We start from the raw sequence: 15365 nt of genomic DNA, 5'->3' as shown, positions 1-15365 counted from the left end.
ATATAATGGCGCCTGCCAGCTAAACTGATCCCTGCAGGCGAACAGCACATTACTCCTGACACTGTACCGCTCTATTACCACCTCTGGTCTCACCGGCAGCCGCCATCGTGTCCCCCCCTCCGGTCCCAGAGCGTCCTCACTGTACACCACAGCCGTGGCATTTGTGGTTCGGCTATAATGGGGGTGACCGGGTCCAGCTCGTAGCATTGATGGCACCATCACTCGCTGTTCATCTCCAGGATCCGTCGTTCCTGCTCCTATGTTCCTCTTCCGGATTCCTGTTCGTTCCTCTTTTATATGCAGATATTTGGAATAAGGTTCTTCTCTGTTCTGTGGCCGCAATCCATGGTGTGACCATCTCCTCCCACAATTCCCCCGGAAAATCACTATAAGGCCCTGAGTTCTGGATACTTGTGACCTACAGCAAGTGTGTCCTTACATCTGTGGCAGAGGTGGCCATGTGACTGCAGAGAAGACATAGCCGGGGGTGACAGAGGAGACGTCACCGACCTGTGCCCTCCTGCATCCATACACTGCACGTCTGTCACCTTATCCTTCTCAAGGACGGAGACTGTGCAAAATAATAATCATGCTGACCAGTCCGCCACATGTCCGTATACTGCTCTATCCGAAAATCTCAGCACCAAGATAATGGACATAGTCACAAATGAGGGCAGCTGGATCTCAGGATGTCAGTGATGAGCGAGCACTGCCATGCACGAGTGCTTACTGCCGGTAACGAGCACTAATCGCGGCTCTATATAATCCTCACACGTCTGTTCTTCATGTGATTGCGGCTCAAGGTAATCCTCACGTCTCTTCTTCATGTGATCGCGGCTCTATATAATCCTCATGCGTCTCTTCTTCATGTGATCGTGGCTCTATATAATCCTCACATGTCTGTTCTTCATGTGATCGTGGCTCTATATAATCCTCACACGTCTCTTCTTCATGTGATCGCGGCTCTATATAATCCTCACGTCTCTCCTTCATGTGATCGCGGCTCTATATAATCTTCACACGTCTCTTCTTCATGTGATCGTGGCTCTATATAATCCTCACACGTCTCTTCTTCATGTGATCGCGGCTCTATATAATCCTCACGTCTCTTCTTCATGTGATCGCGGCTCTATATAATCTTCACACGTCTCTTCTTCATGTGATCGCGGCTCTATATAATCCTCACACGTCTGTTCTTCATGTGATCGCAGCTCTATATAATCCTCACACGTCTGTTCTTCATGTGATCGCGGCTCTATATAATCCTCACGTCTGTTCTTCATGTGATCGCGGCTCTATATAATCCTCACGTCTCTTCTTCATGTGATCGCGGCTCTATATAATCCTCACGTCTGTTCTTCATGTGATCGCGGCTCTATATAATCCTCACACGTCTGTTCTTCATGTGATCGCGGCTCTATATAATCCTCACACGTCTGTTCTTCATGTGATCGCGGCTCTATATAATCCTCACGTCTGTTCTTCATGTGATCGCGGCTCTATATAATCCTCACACGTCTGTTCTTCATGTGATCGTGGCTCTATAAAATCCTCACACATCTGTTCTTCATGTGATCGCAGCTCTATATAATCCTCACGTCTGTTCTTCATGTGATCGCGGCTCTATATAATCCTCACACGTCTTTTCTTCATGTGATCGCGGCTCTATATAATCCTCACACGTCTCTTCTTCATGTGATCGCGGCTCTATATAATCCTCACACGTCTGTTATTCATGTGATCGCGGCTCTATATAATCCTCACACGTCCGTCCTTCATGTGATCGCGGCTCTATATAATCCTCACGTCTGTCCTTCATGTGATCGCGGCTCTATATAATCCTCACACGTCTGTTCTTCATGTGATCGCGGCTCTATATAATACTCACGTCTGTCCTTCATGTGATCGCGGCTCTATATAATCATCACACGTCTGTTCTTCATGTGATCGCGGCTCTATATAATCCTCACGTCTGTTCTTCATGTGATCGCGGCTCTATATAATCCTCAAGTCTGTTCTTCATGTGATCGCGGCTCTATATAATCCTCACACGTCTGTTCTTCATGTGATCGCGGCTCTATATAATCCTCACGTCTGTTCTTCATGTGATCGCGGCTCTATATAATCCTCATGCGTCTCTTCTTCATGTGATCGTGGCTCTATATAATCCTCATGCGTCTCTTCTTCATGTGATCGCGGCTCTATATAATCCTCACGTCTGTTCTTCATGTGATCGCGGCTCTATATAATCCTCACACGTCTGTTCTTCATGTGATCGTGGCTCTATATAATCCTCATGCGTCTCTTCTTCATGTGATCGCGGCTCTATATAATCCTCACACGTCTGTTCTTCATGTGATCGCAGCTCTATATAATCCTCACACGTCTGTTCTTCATGTGATCGCGGCTCTATATAATCCTCACACGTCTGTTCTTCATGTGATCGCGGCTCTATATAATCCTCACACGTCTGTTCTTCATGTGATCGTGGCTCTATATAATCCTCACGTCTGTCCTTCATGTGATCGCGGCTCTATATAATCCTCACACGTCTCTTCTTCATGTGATCGCGGCTCTATATAATCCTCACACGTCTCTTCATGTTATCGCGGCTCTATATAATCCTCACGCGTCTCTTCTTCATGTTATCGCGGCTCTATATAATCCTCACGTCTGTTCATATGATCGCGGCTCTATATAATCCTCACATGTCCCTTCTTCATGTGATCGCGGCTCTATATAATCCTCACGTCTGTTCTTCATGTGATCGCGGCTCTATATAATCCTCACACGTCTGTTCTTCATGTGATCGCGGCTCTATATAATCCTCACACGTCTGTTCTTCATGTTATCGCGGCTCTATATAATCCTCATGCGTCTCTTCTTCATGTGATCGCGGCTCTATATAATCCTCACACGTCTGTTCTTCATGTGATCGCGGCTCTATATAATCCTCACACGTCTGTTCTTCATGTGATCGTGGCTCTATATAATCCTCACACGTCTGTTCTTCATGTGATCGCGGCTCTATATAATCCTCACGTCTGTTCTTCATGTGATCGCGGCTCTATATAATCCTCACACGTCTGTCCTTCATGTGATCGCGGCTCTATATAATCCTCACACGTCTGTTCTTCATGTGATCACGGCTCTATATAATCCTCACACGTCTGTTCTTCATGTGATCGCGGCTCTATATAATCCTCACACGTCTGTTCTTCATGTGATCGCGGCTCTATATAATCCTCACGTCTGTTCTTCATGTGATCGCGGCTCTATATAATCCTCACACGTCTGTTCTTCATGTGATCGTGGCTCTATAAAATCCTCACACATCTGTTCTTCATGTGATCGCAGCTCTATATAATCCTCACGTCTGTTCTTCATGTGATCGCGGCTCTATATAATCCTCACACGTCTTTTCTTCATGTGATCGCGGCTCTATATAATCCTCACACGTCTCTTCTTCATGTGATCGCGGCTCTATATAATCCTCACACGTCTGTTATTCATGTGATCGAGGCACTATATAATCCTCACACGTCTGTCCTTCATGTGATCGCGGCTCTATATAATCCTCACGTCTGTCCTTCATGTGATCGCGGCTCTATATAATCCTCACACGTCTGTTCTTCATGTGATCGCGGCTCTATATAATACTCACGTCTGTCCTTCATGTGATCGCGGATCTATATAATCATCACACGTCTGTTCTTCATGTGATCGCGGCTCTATATAATCCTCACGTCTGTTCTTCATGTGATCGCGGCTCTATATAATCCTCAAGTCTGTTCTTCATGTGATCGCGGCTCTATATAATCCTCATAGTCTGTTCTTCATGTGATCGCGGCTCTATATAATCCTCACGTCTGTTCTTCATGTGATCGCGGCTCTATATAATCCTCATGCGTCTCTTCTTCATGTGATCGTGGCTCTATATAATCCTCATGCGTCTCTTCTTCATGTGATCGCGGCTCTATATAATCCTCACGTCTGTTCTTCATGTGATCGCGGCTCTATATAATCCTCACACGTCTGTTCTTCATGTGATCGTGGCTCTATATAATCCTCATGCGTCTCTTCTTCATGTGATCGCGGCTCTATATAATCCTCACACGTCTGTTCTTCATGTGATCGCGTCTCTATATAATCCTCACACGTCTGTTCTTCATGTGATCGCAGCTCTATCTAATCCTCACACGTCTGTTCTTCATGTGATCGCGGCTCTATATAATCCTCACACGTCTGTTCTTCATGTGATCGCGGCTCTATATAATCCTCACACGTCTGTTCTTCATGTGATCGTGGCTCTATATAATCCTCACGTCTGTCCTTCATGTGATCGCGGCTCTATATAATCCTCACACGTCTCTTCTTCATGTGATCGCGGCTCTATATAATCCTCACACGTCTCTTCATGTTATCGCGGCTCTATATAATCCTCACGCGTCTCTTCTTCATGTTATCGCGGCTCTATATAATCCTCACGTCTGTTCATATGATCGCGGCTCTATATAATCCTCACATGTCCCTTCTTCATGTGATCGCGGCTCTATATAATCCTCACGTCTGTTCTTCATGTGATCGCGGCTCTATATAATCCTCACACGTCTGTTCTTCATGTGATCGCGGCTCTATATAATCCTCACACGTCTGTTCTTCATGTTATCGCGGCTCTATATAATCCTCATGCGTCTCTTCTTCATGTGATCGCGGCTCTATATAATCCTCACACGTCTGTTCTTCATGTGATCGCGGCTCTATATAATCCTCACACGTCTGTTCTTCATGTGATCGTGGCTCTATATAATCCTCATACGTCTGTTCTTCATGTGATCGCGGCTCTATATAATCCTCACGTCTGTTCTTCATGTGATCGCGGCTCTATATAATCCTCACACGTCTGTCCTTCATGTGATCGCGGCTCTATATAATCCTCACACGTCTGTTCTTCATGTGATCGCGGCTCTATATAATCCTCACACGTCTCTTCTTCATGTGATCGTGGCTCTATATAATCCTCACGTCTGTTCTTCATGTGCTCTCGGCTCTATATAATCCTCACACGTCTGTTCTTCATGTGATCGTGGCTCTATATAATCCTCACACGTATGTTCTTCATGTGATCGCGGCTCTATATAATCCTCACGTCTGTTCTTCATGTGATCGCGGCTCTATATAATTCTCACACATCTCTCCTTCATGTGATCGCGGCTCTATATAATCCTCAAGTCTGTTCTTCATGTGATCGCGGCTCTATATAATCCTCACACGTCTGTTCTTCATGTGATCGCGGCTCTATATAATCCTCACGTCTGTTCTTCATGTGATCGCGGCTCTATATAATCCTCACGTCTGTTCTTCATGTGATCGCGGCTCTATATAATCCTCACGTCTGTTCTTCATGTGATCGCGGCTCTATATAATCCTCACACGTCTTTTCTTCATGTGATCGCGGCTCTATATAATCCTCACACGTCTCTTCTTCATGTGATCGTGGCTCTATATAATCCTCACACGTCTGTTCTTCATGTGATCGCGGCTCTATATAATCCTCACACGTCTGTTATTCATGTGATCGCGGCTCTATATAATCCTCACACGTCTGTCCTTCATGTGATCGCGGCTCTATATAATCCTCACGTCTGTCCTTCATGTGATCGCGGCTCTATATAATCCTCACACGTCTGTTCTTCATGTGATCGCGGCTCTATATAATCCTCACGTCTGTCCTTCATGTGATCGCGGCTCTATATAATCCTCACATGTCTGTTCTTCATGTGATCGCGGCTCTATATAATCCTCACGTCTGTTCTTCATGTGATCGCGGCTCTATATAATCCTCAAGTCTGTTCTTCATGTGATCGCGGCTCCATATAATCCTCACACGTCTGTTCTTCATGTGATCGCGGCTCTATATAATCCTCACGTCTGTTCTTCATGTGATCGCGGCTCTATATAATCCTCATGCGTCTCTTCTTCATGTGATCGTGGCTCTATATAATCCTCATGCGTCTCTTCTTCATGTGATCGCGGCTCTATATAATCCTCACGTCTGTTCTTCATGTGATCGCGGCTCTATATAATCCTCACACGTCTGTTCTTCATGTGATCGTGGCTCTATATAATCCTCATGCGTCTCTTCTTCATGTGATCGAGGCTCTATATAATCCTCACGTCTGTTCTTCATGTGATCGCGGCTCTATATAATCCTCACACGTCTCTTCTTCATGTGATCGCGGCTCTATATAATCCTCACACGTCTGTTTTTCATGTGATCGTGGCTCTATATAATCCTCACGTCTGTCCTTCATGTGATCGCGGCTCTATATAATCCTCACACGTCTCTTCTTCATGTGATCGCGGCTCTATATAATCCTCACACGTCTCTTCATGTTATCGCGGCTCTATATAATCCTCACGCGTCTCTTCTTCATGTTATCGCGGCTCTATATAATCCTCACGTCTGTTCATGTGATCGCGGCTCTATATAATCCTCACATGTCCCTTCTTCATGTGATCGCGGCTCTATATAATCCTCACGTCTGTTCTTCATGTGATCGCGGCTCTATATAATCCTCACACGTCTGTTCTTCATGTGATCGCGGCTCTATATAATCCTCACACGTCTGTTCTTCATGTGATCGTGGCTCTATATAATCCTCACACGTCTGTTCTTCATGTGATCGCGGCTCTATATAATCCTCACGTCTGTTCTTCATGTGATCGCGGCTCTATATAATCCTCACACGTCTGTCCTTCATGTGATCGCGGCTCTATATAATCCTCACACGTCTGTTCTTCATGTGATCGCGGCTCTATATAATCCTCACACGTCTCTTCTTCATGTGATCGTGGCTCTATATAATCCTCACGTCTGTTCTTCATGTGATCGCGGCTCTATATAATCCTCACACGTCTGTTCTTCACGTGATCGTGGCTCTATATAATCCTCACACGTCTCTTCATGTGATCGCGGCTCTATATAATCCTCACGTCTGTTCTTCATGTGATCGCGGCTCTATATAATCCACACACGTCTCTCCTTCATGTGATCGCAGCTCTATATAATCCTCAAGTCTGTTCTTCATGTGATCGCGGCTCTATATAATCCTCACACGTCTGTTCTTCATGTGATCGCGGCTCTATATAATCCTCACGTCTGTTCTTCATGTGATCGCGGCTCTTTATAATCCTCACGTCTGTTCTTCATGTGATCGCGGCTCTATATAATCCTTACATGTCTCTTCTTCATGTGATCGCGGCTCTATATAATCGTCACACGTCTCTTCTTCATGTGATCGCGGCTCTATATAATCCTCACACGTCTCTTCATGTTATCGCGGCTCTATATAATCCTCACGCGTCTCTTCTTCATGTTATCGCGGCTCTATATAATCCTCACACGTCTGTTCTTCATGTGATTGTGGCTCTATATAATCCTCACACGTCTGTTCTTCATGTGATCGCGGCTCTATATAATCCTCACACGTCTCTTCTTCATGTGATCGTGGCTCTATATAATCCTCATGCGTCTCTTCTTCATGTGATCGCGGCTTTATATAATCCTCACATGTCTCTTCTTCATGTGATCGCGGCTCTATATAATCCTCACAAGTCTCTTCGTCATGTGATCGTGGCTCTATATAATCCTCACACGTCTCTTCTTCATGTGATCGCGGCTCTATATAATCCTCACGTCTGTTCTTCATGTGATCGCGGCTCTATATAATCCTCACACGTCTGTTCTTCATGTGATCGCGGCTCTATATAATCCTCACACGTCTGTCCTTCATGTGATCGCGGCTCTATATAATCCTCACGTCTCTTCTTCATGTGATCGTGGCTCTATATAATCCTCACACGTCTCTTCTTCATGTGATCGCGGCTCTATATAATCCTCACACGTCTCATCTTCATGTGATCGCGGCTCTATATAATCCTCACATGTCTCTTCTTCATGTGATCGCGGCTCTATATAATCCTCACGTCTGTTCTTCATGTGATCGCGGCTCTATATAATCCTCACACGTCTGTTCTTCATGTTATCGCGGCTCTATATAATCCTCATGCGTCTCTTCTTCATGTGATCGCGGCTCTATATAATCCTCACACGTCTGTTCTTCATGTGATCGCGGCTCTATATAATCCTCACACGTCTGTTCTTCATGTGATCGTGGCTCTATATAATCCTCACACGTCTGTTCTTCATGTGATCGCGGCTCTATATAATCCTCACGTCTGTTCTTCATGTGATCGCGGCTCTATATAATCCTCACACGTCTGTCCTTTATGTGATCGCGGCTCTATATAATCCTCACACGTCTGTTCTTCATGTGATCGCGGCTCTATATAATCCTCACACGTCTCTTCTTCATGTGATCGTGGCTCTATATAATCCTCATGTCTGTTCTTCATGTGATCTCGTCTCTATATAATCCTCACACGTCTGTTCTTCATGTGATCGTGGCTCTATATAATCCTCACACGTATGTTCTTCATGTGATCGCGGCTCTATATAATCCTCACGTCTGTTCTTCATGTGATCGCGGCTCTATATAATTCTCACACATCTCTCCTTCATGTGATCGCGGCTCTATATAATCCTCAAATCTGTTCTTCATGTGATCGCGGCTCTATATAATCCTCACACGTCTGTTCTTCATGTGATCGCGGCTCTATATAATCCTCACGTCTGTTCTTCATGTGATCGCGGCTCTATATAATCCTCACGTCTGTTCTTCATGTGATCGCGGCTCTATATAATCCTCACGTCTGTTCTTCATGTGATCGCGGCTCTATATAATCCTCACGTCTGTCCTTCATGTGATCGCGGCTCTATATAATCCTCACACGTCTCTTCTTCATGTGATCGCGGCTCTATATAATCCTCACGTCTGTTCTTCATGTGATCGCGGCTCTATATAATCCTCACACGTCTGTTTTTCATGTGATCGTGGCTCTATATAATCCTCACGTCTGTCCTTCATGTGATCGCGGCTCTATATAATCCTCACACGTCTCTTCTTCATGTGATCGCGGCTCTATATAATCCTCACACGTCTCTTCATGTTATCGCGGCTCTATATAATCCTCACATGTCTCTTCATGTTATCGCGGCTCTATATAATCCTCACACGTCTGTTTTTCATGTGATCGTGGCTCTATATAATCCTCACGTCTGTCCTTCATGTGATCGCGGCTCTATATAATCCTCACACGTCTCTTCTTCATGTGATCGCGGCTCTATATAATCCTCACACGTCTCTTCATGTGATCGCGGCTCTATATAATCCTCACACGTCTCTTCATGTTATCGCGGCTCTATATAATCCTCACACGTCTCTTCATGTTATCGCGGCTCTATATAATCCTCACACGTCTCTTCATGTTATCGCGGCTCTATATAATCCTCACGTCTGTTCTTCATGTGATCGTGGCTCTATATAATCCTCACGCGTCTCTTCTTCATGTTATCGCGGCTCTATATAATCCTCACGTCTGTTCATGTGATCGCGGCTCTATATAATCCTCACATGTCCCTTCTTCATGTGATCGCGGCTCTATATAATCCTCACGTCTGTTCTTCATGTGATCGCGGCTCTATATAATCCTCACACGTCTGTTCTTCATGTGATCGCGGCTCTATATAATCCTCACACGTCTGTTCTTCATGTGATCGTGGCTCTATATAATCCTCACACGTCTGTTCTTCATGTGATCGCGGCTCTATATAATCCTCACGTCTGTTCTTCATGTGATCGCGGCTCTATATAATCCTCACACGTCTGTCCTTCATGTGATCGCGGCTCTATATAATCCTCACACGTCAGTTCTTCATGTGATCGCGGCTCTATATAATCCTCACACGTCTGTTCTTCACGTGATCGTGGCTCTATATAATCCTCACACGTCTCTTCATGTGATCGCGGCTCTATATAATCCTCACGTCTGTTCTTCATGTGATCGCGGCTCTATATAATCCTCACACGTCTCTCCTTCATGTGTTTATAGTTTTTAAGGTTGAAGGGAGACTCTAAGTCTATCTAGTTCAACCCGTAGCCTAACATGTTGATCCAGAGGAAGGCAAAAAAACCCCAATGTGTCAAATAAGCTCCAATGGGGAAAAAAATTCCTTCCTGACTCCACATACGGCAATCAGACTAGTTCCCTGGATCAATACCCTGTCATAAAATCTAATATACATAACTGGTAATATTAAATTTTTCAAGAAATGCGTTCAGGCTCTGCTTAAATTTTACTAGTGAATCCCTCATTACAACATCATACGGCAGAGAGCTCCATAGTCTCACTGCTCGTACAGTAAAGAATCCTCGTCTGTGATTATGATTAAACATTCTTTCCTCAAGACGTAGCGGATGCCCCCGTGTTCCAGTCGCAGGCCTAGGTGTAAAGAGATCTTTGGAAAGGTCTCTGTACTGTCCCCTCATATATTTATACATTGTGATTAGATCCCCCTAAGCCTTTGTTTTTCCTAACTAACTAACCCCAAGTTTAATAACCTGTCTTGGTGTTGCAGCCCACCCATTCCTCTAATAATCTAGGTCGCTCTTCTATCTACCTGTAAGATTATGCTATTTATAACCTTCTATACTTTTGCTAACAAGAAATGCATCCATTCCTCTCTTAAATTCATTCAGTGAGTTGGCCATCACCACTTCCTCAGGAAGAGAGTTCCAGAGCCTCACTGCTCTTACCGTGAAGAACCCTCTTCTATGCTGATGTAGGAATTTTCTTTCCTCCAATCGAAAAGAATTCCCCCTTGTTCTTGTCATAGTCCTTGGTACAAACAGATCATGGGAGAGATCTCTAAATGGCCCTCTGATATATTTGTACATATTTATTAGGTCTCCCCTAAGTCTTCTCTTTTCTAGAGTAAATAGACCTAATTTTGATAACCTTTCCGTGTATTGTAATGCACCCATTCCATTTATTATTTTAGTAGCCCGCCTCTGAACCCTTTCAAGTTCAGTAATGTCTTTCTTCAGCACCGGCGCCCAAAATTGCACACAATACTCCAAGTGTGGTCTGACTAGTGATTTGTACAGAGGGAGAATGATGTTTTCATCTCGTGCCCCCAGACCTCTTCTAATGCATCCCATCACCCTATTTGCTTTGGTGGCTGTGATCGCAGCTCTATATAACCCTCAAGTCTGTTCTTCATGTGATCGCGGCTCTATATAATCCTCACGTCTGTTCTTCATGTGATCGCGGCTCTATATAATCCTCACACGTCTGTTCTTCATGTGATCGCGGCTCTATATAATCCTCACGTCTGTTCTTCATGTGATCGCGGCTCTTTATAATCCTCACGTCTGTTCTTCATGTGATCGCGGCTCTATATAATCCTTACATGTCTCTTCTTCATGTGATCGCGGCTCTATATAATCGTCACACGTCTCTTCTTCATGTGATCGCGGCTCTATATAATCCTCACACGTCTCTTCATGTTATCGCGGCTCTATATAATCCTCACGCGTCTCTTCTTCATGTTATCGCGGCTCTATATAATCCTCACACGTCTGTTCTTCATGTGATTGTGGCTCTATATAATCCTCACACGTCTGTTCTTCATGTGATCGCGGCTATATATAATCCTCATGCGTCTCTTCTTCATGTGATCGCGGCTTTATATAATCCTCACATGTCTCTTCTTCATGTGATCGCGGCTCTATATAATCCTCACACGTCTCTTCTTCATGTGATCGTGGCTCTATATAATCCTCACACGTCTCTTCTTCATGTGATCGCGGCTCTATATAATCCTCACGTCTGTTCTTCATGTGATCGCGGCTCTATATAATCCTCACGTCTGTTCTTCATGTGATCGCGGCTCTATATAATCCTCACACGTCTGCTCTTCATGTGATCGCGGCTCTATATAATCCTCACACGTCTGTTCTTCATGTTATCGCGGCTCTATATAATCCTCATGCGTCTCTTCTTCATGTGATCGCGGCTCTATATAATCCTCACACGTCTGTTCTTCATGTGATCGCGGCTCTATATAATCCTCACACGTCTGTTCTTCATGTGATCGTGGCTCTATATAATCCTCACACGTCTGTTCTTCATGTGATCGCGGCTCTATATAATCCTCACGTCTGTTCTTCATGTGATCGCGGCTCTATATAATCCTCACACGTCTGTCCTTCATGTGATCGCGGCTCTATATAATCCTCACACGTCTGTTCTTCATGTGATCGCGGCTCTATATAATCCTCACACGTCTCTTCTTCATGTGATCGTGGCTCTATATAATCCTCACGTCTGTTCTTCATGTGATCTCGGCTCTATATAATCCTCACACGTCTGTTCTTCATGTGATCGTGGCTCTATATAATCCTCACACGTATGTTCTTCATGTGATCGCGGCTCTATATAATCCTCAAGTCTGTTCTTCATGTGATCGCGGCTCTATATAATTCTCACACATCTCTCCTTCATGTGATCGCGGCTCTATATAATCCTCAAGTCTGTTCTTCATGTGATCGCGGCTCTATATAATCCTCACACGTCTGTTCTTCATGTGATCGCGGCTCTATATAATCCTCACGTCTGTTCTTCATGTGATCGCGGCTCTATATAATCCTCACGTCTGTTCTTCATGTGATCGCGGCTGTATATAATCCTCACGTCTGTTCTTCATGTGATCGCGGCTCTATATAATCCTCACGTCTGTCCTTCATGTGATCGCGGCTCTATATAATCCTCACACGTCTCTTCTTCATGTGATCGCGGCTCTATATAATCCTCACGTCTGTTCTTCATGTGATCGCGGCTCTATATAATCCTCACACGTCTGTTTTTCATGTGATCGTGGCTCTATATAATCCTCACGTCTGTCCTTCATGTGATCGCGGCTCTATATAATCCTCACACGTCTCTTCATGTTATCGCGGCTCTATATAATCCTCACACGTCTCTTCATGTTATCGCGGCTCTATATAATCCTCACGTCTGTTCATGTGATCGTGGCTCTATATAATCCTCACATGTCCCTTCTTCATGTGATTGCGGCTCTATATAATCCTCACGTCTGTTCTTCATGTGATCGCGGCTCTATATAATCCTCACACGTCTGTCCTTCATGTGATCGTGGCTCTATATAATCCTCACACGTCTGTTCTTCATGTGATCGCGGCTCTATATAATCCTCACGTCTCTTCTTCATGTGATCGCGGCTCTATATAATCCTCACACGTCTCTTCATGTTATCGCGGCTCTATATAATCCTCACACGTCTCTTCATGTTATCGCGGCTCTATATAATCCTCACGTCTGTTCATGTGATCGTGGCTCTATATAATCCTCACATGTCCCTTCTTCATGTGATTGCGGCTCTATATAATCCTCACGTCTGTTCTTCATGTGATCGCGGCTCTATATAATCCTCACACGTCTGTCCTTCATGTGATCGTGGCTCTATATAATCCTCACACGTCTGTTCTTCATGTGATCGCGGCTCTATATAATCCTCACACGTCTCTTCTTCATGTGATCGTGGCTCTATATAATCCTCACGTCTGTTCTTCATGTGATCGCGGCTCTATATAATCCTCACACGTCTGTTCTTCACGTGATCGTGGCTCTATATAATCCTCACACGTCTCTTCATGTGATCGCGGCTCTATATAATCCTCACGTCTGTTCTTCATGTGATCGCGGCTCTATATAATCCTCACACGTCTCTCCTTCATGTGATCGCAGCTCTATATAATCCTCAAGTCTGTTCTTCATGTGATCGCGGCTCTATATAATCCTCACACGTCTGTTCTTCATGTGATCGCGGCTCTATATAATCCTCACGTCTGTTCTTCATGTGATCGCGGCTCTTTATAATCCTCACGTCTGTTCTTCATGTGATCGCGGCTCTATATAATCCTTACATGTCTCTTCTTCATGTGATCGCGGCTCTATATAATCGTCACACGTCTCTTCTTCATGTGATCGCGGCTCTATATAATCCTCACACGTCTCTTCATGTTATCGCGGCTCTATATAATCCTCACGCGTCTGTTCTTCATGTGATTGTGACTCTATATAATCCTCACACGTCTGTTCTTCATGTGATCGCGGCTATATATAATCCTCATGCGTCTCTACTTCATGTGATCGCGGCTTTATATAATCCTCACATGTCTCTTCTTCATGTGATCGCGGCTCTATATAATCCTCACACGTCTCTTCTTCATGTGATCGTGGCTCTATATAATCCTCACACGTCTCTTCTTCATGTGATCGCGGCTCTATATAATCCTCACGTCTGTTCTTCATGTGATCGCGGCTCTATATAATCCTCACGTCTGTTCTTCATGTGATCGCGGCTCTATATAATCCTCACACGTCTGCTCTTCATGTGATCGCGGCTCTATATAATCCTCACACGTCTGTTCTTCATGTGATCGTGGCTCTATATAATCCTCACACGTCTGTTCTTCATGTGATCGCGGCTCTATATAATCCTCACGTCTGTTCTTCATGTGATCGCGGCTCTATATAATCCTCACACGTCTGTCCTTCATGTGATCGTGGCTCTATATAATCCTCACACGTCTATTCTTCATGTGATCGCGGCTCTATATAATCCTCACACGTCTCTTCTTCATATGATCGTGGCTCTATATAATCCTCACGTCTGTTCTTCATGTGATCGCGGCTCTATATAATCCTAACACGTCTGTTCTTCACGTGATCGTGGCTCTATATAATCCTCACACGTCTCTTCATGTGATCGCGGCTCTATATAATCCTCACGTCTGTTCTTCATGTGATCGCGGCTCTATATAATCCTCACACGTCTCTCCTTCATGTGATCGCAGCTCTATATAATCCTCAAGTCTGTTCTTCATGTGATCGCGGCTCTATATAATCCTCACACGTCTGTTCTTCATGTGATCGCGGCTCTATATAATCCTCACGTCTGTTCTTCATGTGATCGCGGCTCTTTATAATCCTCACGTCTGTTCTTCATGTGATCGCGGCTCTATATAATCCTTACATGTCTCTTCTTCATGTGATCGCGGCTCTATATAATCGTCACACGTCTCTTCTTCATGTGATCGCGGCTCTATATAATCCTCACACGTCTCTTCATGTTATCGCGGCTCTATATAATCCTCACGCGTCTCTTCTTCATGTTATCGCGGCTCTATATAATCCTCACACGTCTGTTCTTCATGTGATTGTGGCTCTATATAATCCTCACACGTCTGTTCTTCATGTGATCGCGGCTATATATAATCCTCATGCGTCTCTACTTCATGTGATCGCGGCTTTATATAATCCTCACATGTCTCTTCTTCATGTGATCGCGGCTCTATATAATCCTCACACGTCTCTTC

The sequence above is a fragment of the Anomaloglossus baeobatrachus genome, chromosome 12 (assembly GCF_048569485.1).
Source record: "Anomaloglossus baeobatrachus isolate aAnoBae1 chromosome 12, aAnoBae1.hap1, whole genome shotgun sequence".
In the NCBI taxonomy this organism is placed as follows: domain Eukaryota; kingdom Metazoa; phylum Chordata; class Amphibia; order Anura; family Aromobatidae; genus Anomaloglossus; species Anomaloglossus baeobatrachus.
Note: the sequence above shows the minus strand (reverse complement) of the source record.